Source organism: Adiantum capillus-veneris, chromosome 22 (assembly GCF_014529385.1).
Source record: "Adiantum capillus-veneris isolate H3 chromosome 22, ASM1452938v2, whole genome shotgun sequence".
Classification (NCBI taxonomy): Eukaryota; Viridiplantae; Streptophyta; class Polypodiopsida; order Polypodiales; family Pteridaceae; genus Adiantum; species Adiantum capillus-veneris.
The window spans coordinates 86,995,877-87,004,640 of record NC_140952.1 but is presented as its reverse complement, the minus strand read 5'-3'; positions in this window follow the sequence as shown (position 1 = coordinate 87,004,640).

The window sequence follows — 8,764 nt, the reverse complement described above, 5'->3', positions numbered from 1 at the left end:
CCCTTTATCACACCTCGCTAGACCTTTACTCCTTAATTGAGATGTATCCAACACCCGCAGGGGGGGTGCACACTTTTCAAAAGTACCTATAGCACGTGTGCTCAAGCGTTACTTTTAAAACCCATATACACACACAATTCATGATGGATTAAAAGACCCATCTTCCTTGATAAACCTGTAAATTTTTTCAATTTCCCATTTTTAAACCCCTCTTGTACATGGAATTCTCTAACTCTTGGTATATAGAAAACCCCTCTAGGTGAACTCACATGCTACGCTTATATATTTTTAGGTGGAGCCCTCGAGATCCAACAAACCATTTATTCAGAAGAAACTTTGTAATGTTTTGTTTTTGGCCCCATAGGTCATATCTGACCTTTGTGGATGATAATTAAATCTATTTACAGTCTATCTATATCTACCTATCATAGATGTCATAATGAGCCGAATGCATAATCATTGAGAATGCAAAATGGACGCCAGCACAAACATGGCAATGGCAAAGTAAATGCTACAAAGTTTCAAATACGATGCTTATCTTAAAGGTTATGAGTGTGCTCCTAGTACTAGAATTATGATCATGCACAAAGGTTCTTAAGTCAATCATCAACTACATCAGCTTCCAAATGACTGGTTGATTTGACTCACTCTTCAATGTCGAAGATGAGTATACAAACCCCCTACAATAAATAGAATGCCCTTGTGAGAGAAAAGTATTAACTCAGGGGGTGCAGTATGTAATCATGTTAATGTATAACGTAAGTTCAAAAAGAGGGATTTTAAAATGCAAAAAATTTAGGCAAGTTGATAGAGATACATTAAAAATAAGGGGGTTTTATATTCAATTTAGGAAAAATTTCATAAAGTAAGGGGTCATTTTATTCATTCATACATGCTAAAAGAGGGGTTTTTTAATACCCCGCGAACACATGTTATCTAGAGGGGTACTGAAGGGTGAACCCCCCGAGAGTATTAAGAAGAAGCGGACAATATTTATTGATGTGAACTATGTGCTTGAAGAAGTCAGTCATAGATCACCAGATAACTTTATATAGGTCAACAATAAAGATGCTCATCTGGGCCATTCAAATTGGATGGACCAAATGAGCATCTTTATTTTTGAAAATCCGTATGGCGGTAATCCGCACGGTAATATGTGAGGTAATATACGCGATAATATGCGAGGTAATATGCACAGTAATATACGTGGTAATATGCGAGGTAATATACGTGGTAATATGCACGGTAATATACGTGGTAATATGCGAGGTAATATGCACGGTAATATTGGCATTAATATTTGTGGCTATATTACCGCGTATATTTTTGTCAAACCACTACCGCGTCCTTTGCCCCTATTATTGCCGCACACATAATTTTTCTCTTTCTATTTTCCTTTGTTAGTCCGCAACAATGCTAGCGGTTCTGGAGTTTTCCTCTTATAGTGATAGCATAGCTTAGCTTAGTAATTAGCATGGTAGAGGAGATGAGCATGCCATTGAAGATTGGCTCTTGGTTGGATTTGCATTTTATAGCCAAGAGTTGTTGGTGTAGGCCTCTACTTCTCAATGCTTGGAGAAGGAGATGGAGTTCTTCTTGCACACATGAGTTGTGTGTGTGTGTGTGTGTAGCAATGTGTTAGTAAAAAATGTAGCCTTGTCTCTCTTCTTGGTCGACCCCTCTTGAAAATTGCTCATGCTAGCCTTTGCAAAGCTTAGCCAATCACAAATTAGAAGCATAATCGATAGACTTGTGACATGTGTCCCCCTTTCCCCTTTTGTGAGAGCTTTAGGTGATTAAAATAATTTATTAAACTCTCATTGGACCTTTTACTCTTCTTGCCAATAGGAATCAGGCAAGCCATTGGGTTGCTTGATGCTCATTGGACCCCTTGGTAGACTGTCCAATAGTCTTCTGGGGAGCTTAATTTCTATTGGTTCTTTTATCAAGCTTTTAAAAATTAATTAGACTAATTTTACTCTAACCTAATTCTCATTGGTCCACCTCTATAACCATCCAATATGATTTAAGGGAAGATTGGGGGCAACTAGCCTAGGAGTCTGTAATGTGTCCAATATTCCCTCTAGGGAAGCTTTGGAGTGTGTGTGTGTGTGTGTGTGTGTGTGTGTGTGTGTGTGTGTGTGTGTGTGTGTGTGTGTGTGTTTCTCTCTCCTCCCCTACTCTTAGGACTCGCCCCCTCCTTGATAGGGATGTGAGAAGAATTTTGAGTATTTCCTCGACCATTCAATTTTCCCAGCTTTGACCATTTTGACTTTTTAATTAAATTTTTGGAACCTTAGCCTATGGAAGTCTTAATGGAGCTAAACCTTAGATCTTTTAAGCTTCACTAATGCACATTGCTCTTTTGCAGACTACCCCCCTTTGGATCTCTAATTTCTCTCCTTTGGATCTCTGCAGAGATCGGCATTAGGAAAAATATGAACTCTCTAGGGACCCTTTGGGATTAAGGTTAATTAGAGGCCAGCCAATAGGAAGAGGGTGGTGGACACACTCTACACGTACCCTCAAAAAATTAGGGGGACAAGGTAGCCTTACACCTCTTAATGGCCTCTTACCTAGTGAGAAGGTAAGAGAGGTGGCTAGGGGAAAGGGATGGCAGGGGGACCACTTTGAACTCTTTTCCCTCTACTTTTTGGCCCGGATTTAAAGATACACTAAAAGATTCAAATTTTCAAAAAAAAAAAAAATCAAATTTCAAGTTTTCCCTCCTTAAAAGGCTCCCAAACTTATTTCATGGTCAAAAAAGTATTTTTGACCTAAAAGTAAAAAACGTACACTAAAAAATCCAAAAAATAAAAAATTTCAAAAAAGTTCAAAACATCATTTTTCACCCTCCAAAGTCTTTCCAAACATGTTCTATAGCTAAAAAGTGATTTTCTCTCTCTACAAACTCTTTTCTAAGCTCTCCATTGTTGCAACAACCACATGCACCCCCTATAGTCCATCATTATCTCTCTGCTAGCTTTCTCCCACCTCCATTGTAGCACCAAGCAAGGTCCTCCCCCATCTCTTTCCCTTGGCCACCACATAGTTTCACACCAAGCTAGCTCCTCTTCTTTCTCTCACCTCTATTAGACCATGAAACAAGATTCTACTCCTTCTACTTTTATTCACTCACACTACATGGAAACCTCTACTCCCAAAGATGGCAAAAGTATAAGCTCACATGACTTGCATACCACAACAATAGGAGGTGTGAATAGTGTGTGGGCATTGTAAGGGTTCATTTCCAACATGAAAATAGAATGGTAAGAAAACTATCCTTGTAGCTTACATTAGAGCTTAACATCATCTCCATCTTTAAGTTTCTCATGCTGGAGAGAATAAACCTCTTCATGGCTTTCAATGTTTAGGCTTCACACCTCATAACACTGGGTGGTGCTATTTTGTTGATGGCTTTGGTGCGCCATCTATAGTTGTGTAGCATGTGATTGAGTCCCACAATGCAAGTAAGTTGTGTTATCTATGGAGAGTCATCAAAGATTTTTCTTATAATTTATTCTTTGTATAGTTGTCATTAGATTATTAGAGTGATATCATTTTGTACTTTTATACTCACATAATCTATTGTTTACTTTGCAGAGTCAACTTCTTTTCGGAGGACATGAGCAAGCAACCATGTGCAGAGATGGAAATCACTCTATTTTTGTTCTGTGAGGAGCCTTTCACTATGATGTTAAAGGATTTTTATAAGAACATTAGAATTTTTGTAGAATGTTGAACCAAAAGGTGCTCTCTAGGAGCTCTTAGAAAAGCCATCCATATAGTACTACTATCTTCCCTAGTGTCATAGACACACAAATATTCAAGTGTATATGAATCTCTAGATGAGAAAGGAAAATACTTGTAAGAGAAGCCTAACAACAACAACATTGTCTCCATTTGTAATTATTTTCATGAAGCTTGATTCCTCTATTAATGCAATGTAAATATGTTTTTTGGTTAAATGGTGTCGCATTGAGTGAGAGTATTTAATTTAGATTAGTGGAGTTCCATACAAATTTGAGAAATATTGTTGACCTTTATGGATATTTTGATTTTCCTGTAAGATGTTTCAAATCTCAAGTCTTAATCTCCACCATGAAGAAATTCAAGCAATATTTTGATTTCAGTTTAATCATAAATGGTTATTCTTATTAAAGTCGATCATAACCTTTGTCAAGATGTCCTCATTTGGGGATATTGAATATATATCATTAGCAACATTTCACAAGTTGAGAAAGCTAAATTCTTTCTTTCCAACATGTTATTGTTTCCATACTATGCCTATGCCAAGCTTGCCTTAGAGAAATGACAACTTGAGATGGAGGTGTCGATGTATAGGGGTGACTTATTATTGACTTGTGTTTCATCATTCATATATTGTAAAGCCTTTGAGTTTCCACCTTTTTGAGTAGTGTTGACAATTTTTTGGTATCAAATCTTCTTAAATATCCCTATTCATGAGCTATTGGTAGCTATTTCTTTGGTATTGCTAAAGATGATACCAATAACTATTACCTTGTGAACTTAACTGTTAAATTGCGGATTTGATTTTTACTATGTAGCTCATTTGGATAGAGAAAGTGTAAACATAAATTATAGATACGTGTATTGTTAACATAGAAGATATGTAACATTCGAGCCTATGCAAACTGTTAATCAAGAAACCTTTGGTTGGATACTATAACAATAGGAGTCACATGTGGTTTCAAATGCCAAAGAAATGGCTTAACCAAAGCATTCCCAAGAACACGAGGTGGACACAAGGAAGTAAAAATTGGCTCCTTGTTTGGTCGATTTCTAGTGTTGAATGTTTAGTGCACAGGATTTGTGAGGCCTTTGACCTGGGGAGTTCACCAAAGTATATGTAACATAGCATATGGGTTCAACAGACGGGATTTTATATTCTTGTAAAGTTACAGAAACATGTGTAGATAAGGCCTATAATGGGTACTTTTAATCCATTCTGGTGAACGCACATGATATAGAAAAATTTTATATAGTGAATGTTCCAGACCTTTGAACATAGAGAAAAAGGGGTGGGGGTTGCTCTGATTACATCAAACACTACACCTCTATCTCATGGCCATGCATTAAAAAAAGCCCCTATTTGTCATTATAAGGCCCCAGGGGGGAGCTCTTGCTCTCTATACATCTAACTTATATCCTTATCTCATCCTCATACACAATAATTTTACAAATTTTTTCCATGTAAAGGCCCCCAGGACCCTCACCAAGAGTGGCCACAAGGACGCGCAAAATGCCCATCCAAAAGTCCTGGATGGGCATTTCGCGCGCCTTTGTGGCCACTTTTTTTTAATTACTATTTAGTGTTGAACTTTTAGATTGTGATGTAGAAAAATCATATCTTGCTCGGATTCTCCAAAAATCAACGTGCAAATTGGCAATTTCTAAAAAATGATGTAAAACAGACATTTCTTACTTTTTCCTTTATCTACGTGCTCCAACGAGCATTAAAACCATGGAATTTAAAAATACTCAAAGAATCAATGCTTTTTATCGTATTAAAAGCTGTATTTCCTACATACAAAACTTTTTCAAAATCTCGCCCTAACACCTTCAACAGTGGCTTCTAAAGAGTGCCCTCAATCAAATTTTTACAAATTTTTTCCATAAAAGGCCCCCAAGGCCCTCACCAAGAGTGGCCACAAGGGCACGCAAAATGCCCATCCAAAAGTCCTGAATGGGCATTTTGCGCACCCTTGTGACCACTTTTTTTTTCTTTTTTTTTTTTAGCGTTGAACTTTTAAACTGTGATGCAAAAAAATCATATTTTGTTCGGATTCTCCAAAAATCAACGTGCAAGTTGGCAATTTCTAAAAAAATGATGTAAAACAGACATTTCTTACTTTTTTCCTTTATCTACGGGCTTCAACGAGCATTAAAACCATGGATTATGCAAATACTCAAAGAACCAATGTTTTTTGTTGCATTAAGGACTGTATTTCCTACATACAAACTTTTCCAAAATCTCGTCCTAACACCTTTAAAAGTGGCTTCCAAGGAGTGCCTTTGGTCAAACTTTGAAACCGAAGGAAAACAATCAGAATGAACTCCCAAACTGTGTACAAACTTTAAAATAACCAAAATTTTCTTCAAAAAAAAGTTATTGCTAAAAATTTGAAAATAGGCTTCCCTTGGACTTCCCACAACGATAGAAATTAAAGGGTTCAAGGAGAGGTGTGGCATCGAGGTTTATTCCATCAAGATCTCTTGTACTTTATCGTGTCTTCTCATGTACAATCTTACCCAACAAAAACAAATTTACACTTTAAATGACTACAAATTTTATTTAACTTATCAAACAATCTAAAATAGGGTAGACCTAGAGTGCTCTTACACATCAACAAACAAAAAAGTCTAAATTTCTTCTCATTAACTTTGATAAACATACATTCGTGAACAACTTCCAAGGGGTAATGCGGTTATAGTTCTTCCATCCATTCCATGACATGGTATGCTCATGGGGTGACCTATCACATAAAAATATCTTTGGTGGGGGTGCCCTCATGTTAGGAAAGGGTGTGTTGTTGATGAAAAGTTGTTGTATTGTTCTACTAGGGATCTCTCCATATTAGAATAATGATTTTTGGTATAGTGGGAGCCACACTGCTTGAGGAGAGATTTGTGCCATCCTAAAAGCTTCGTGTTATGCCAGTTCCTTGAGCCATTCTTGCAAACAACGCCACTCAACTAGCATAGTAAGAGGTCACCTTGTATCATGACGTGTTAGAGACATGTTCTTCAAACAAATTAAAACATGTATGAATTCAACATTTGCAAGTTGTATAATAAAGACACTTGTTAATTATATGTTGTACCAATTTGCAAGCATTTCCATCTAATAATTCTAAACTATACATTAGGATGAGATTACCCACCTCTAATAAGCATGGATTTGAAGCACCTACCTGCAAGATGTAACAAAGAAGGTTGTTTTAGAGAAAAAGTGGTGACACTTGACCTCTCTAACCTGCAGGCTTTCACTATTTGTGCACAAAAGCAACCTTTATGCCAAGCACTACAAAACAAGTAGAGGCAACACCTTAGACTTCAAAGTCTATGATAAGAAGAACACAACCAAAAGTAAGAAGTATATTGTTACCTTGCATCAAGGGGTGTTTCTTTCAAATATGTGATGGTATTGGAAAGCTTCATAATGTACACATCCTTTTCTTGCAATTGTTGTTGGGGAGTTTGAACCTCCCTCTTTGAAGAGGCAATACTTTCTTGTAATGCCATTGTTTTGAGAGAGCTTGACATTTATGAATCCATGAATGTAAAGATGCACCTGCACCCATACACAACTAATTGCAATAGCCTAACAAGCCTACTTCTCCCCTCCCAAGATATTGAAGAGCCATCAATATTCATCTCACCAACGGTACGACGTTCCTGAGATGACCTCTGCTCACCCTCACGTGCGGACTTCGGTGCAAACGTCGCTGACAAGCAAATATGTACGCATTTGTTGTGCGGAGTACATGGTGGTGGAGGCATATGACTTGTGATGTCCGTGAGCACCATGGCAGGTGTTACGTGAGGAAGCAAAGGATGAAGAGAGAGAGGGGGGAGGGAGAAGGAGGAACATGGGAGGAGAGGGAGAGAGGAGGAGGAGAGAACAAAGAGAGAGGGGAGGAGGAGGAGAGAAGGGGGCAAGGAGAGAGAAGGGAGAAGGAGGAGAGAACAAAGGTTTTTTTGTTTGGGGGAGGGTTTTTTTTATAAAAAAAGGACTTTCAGTGTTTGTAGGTTTTAAAAAAGATTTTTTAAAAATGATTTTTTCTTATGCATATATGTTGGGGGGAAGTTTTAAGTCAAAAATAAGTAAAAATAACTTTTTTTAAAAAATCAAATATTGGCTCTTAGTGGCCCACGTTTTTGCTGATGTGGCCACACCCCCCTACTCCCTTCACTTTCAAAAAGCTAGAGAGAGAAAGTGACCTCTTAGGGCCATATCCTACATGTGTCTAAAAAAAAAGCTAAAAAAGCCTACTCAAAACTAGCTTTTTGAATGCCCTTGTCCCCTTAACCCTACACAACATTAGCCTTAATCTCTAAAAATTAGGATTCCTTACAAGGTTCATGCAAAGTCCATATTTCTTCTAATGGGTTTGACAACCTTACCAATATTGTAGCTTTTACTTCCCTAGTACTTTCCCATATTAAATGATGATTAATTTAACATGAGAAAAGCATTTGGGAGAATTAGATATTAGTTTTTATGACATTACCTCTCTCTTGAAATTATAGTCGTCCTCTACTATGAGGTAGAGAAGATAAAGCCTAATCATTAGTTCGTTTGCTAGCCGGTAGAGAATCCCTATTTTACCATACGACACCATCCAAAATAAATGACTAGTCCATTTGGTGCTCGAGAGCCTTAGCTGCCGCGCACGCATATATAGTAGAGTGACAAGCTCTACTTGGTGTTCGATAGACATCGTCTTTGGCAAACATGATCCTAAGCATGCATACTTATTAACATTTGTGCACAATTAAATAAAAGAGTCTTATAAGACAAAAACTTTGTTCATTTAAACATATTTACATTTGCTTACTCTAGGGAATCATTGTAAGCATTGACAATGTTTGGGTAATCCTTTAATTGTATGCCTTGCATCCATCTAGCATCTTCAAAAGGATAATTTTTAAACTTGATAAGATATCATCGGATAGTCATACCACCTCGTAATATCTTGTCTTCGTGTCGGAGAATGCTCGGACTGCAACACTTCTTCTT